Source organism: Aplysia californica, unplaced genomic scaffold (genome assembly GCF_000002075.1).
Source record: "Aplysia californica isolate F4 #8 unplaced genomic scaffold, AplCal3.0 scaffold01141, whole genome shotgun sequence".
Classification (NCBI taxonomy): Eukaryota; Metazoa; Mollusca; class Gastropoda; order Aplysiida; family Aplysiidae; genus Aplysia; species Aplysia californica.
In genome coordinates, this window is record NW_004798411.1 from 34897 (window position 1) to 35909 (window position 1013).

Here is a 1013-nt window from a genome sequence, read left to right on the forward strand (position 1 = left end):
CCCCCCCAGCAAATTCAGAGTGATTCGACAGAGCTCGAGATATCGAAAGTCAAGATGACGTAATGCAACCAAAGATCGTACATAACAAGGTAGTTCACTCGTTCAAAAAAGTGTCCGCGGAAGTCCGCGCATTGGTTCAGATGGCGCAACAGTCTTTGTTTTGAAGCTCTCTTTCGTTTCCCCAGAAGAAGAATAGGAATAGCACAGTGGGTCAGTTTCGCTTTTATTGGGTTTTTTTTACACAAGTAGGGTAACTCTGTTCGCAAATCGGGCGGGCGCTTTTCAACGAGGTCGCCACCGAATTTTGAGGACACTTTTTTAATTGGCTCAAAGAGAGGAGTGAACTATCTTCTTATGTACGATCTGTGACACAACCAAAGATTCTGTATAACAAGATGGTCCACTCCTCTCTTTGAACCAATTCAAAAACTGTCCTCAAGATCCGGTGGCGCCCTCTTCGAAAAGCGCCCAATTTGCGAACAGAACAGAGTTGTCCTACTTGTGTGGGAAACAATCCAAGTGAAACTAACAAGTTTTTGGATGCATTATAATCAAAATTTCGGAAAAAACGCCTTTTTAAATGGTTACGCTGACAAAAATCCTCTTCAGGTGAAAGGGGCGTCTGTTTTCTTCGTTTAATTTGGCTTTAGAACGAGAGACGAGAAGTTATTAAAATAAAATAAACTCAAAACTCTGTACTGAGCAAACCGGAACAGCCGATGCGCAAAGGGGGTGCTATTCCTATTCTTCTTCTGAAGAAACGAAAGAGAGCTTCAAAACATGACCATCACTAATTTATTTATAGAGGAACCAGCCATCTATGTCAGAGCTTCAAAACAAAGACTGCAGCGACATCTCTGAACCACTGTCCAGACTTCCGCGGACACTTTTTTGACCCAGTGAACTATCTTGTTATGTACGATCTTTGGCTGAGTGAACTATCTTGTTATGTACGATCTTTGGCTGAGTGAACTATCTTGTTATGTACGATCTTTGGCTGAGTGAACTATCTT

At 42.1% G+C, this 1013-nt stretch overlaps 1 protein-coding gene across 1 annotated transcript in view; it reads left to right on the forward strand.

Annotated features, from left to right (window-relative positions):
• LOC101864113 (matrix metalloproteinase-21) overlaps positions 1 to 1013 on the forward strand; it is a gene marked incomplete at its 3' end in the record, with an annotated part of 68391 nt that overhangs the window by 33369 nt on the left and 34009 nt on the right.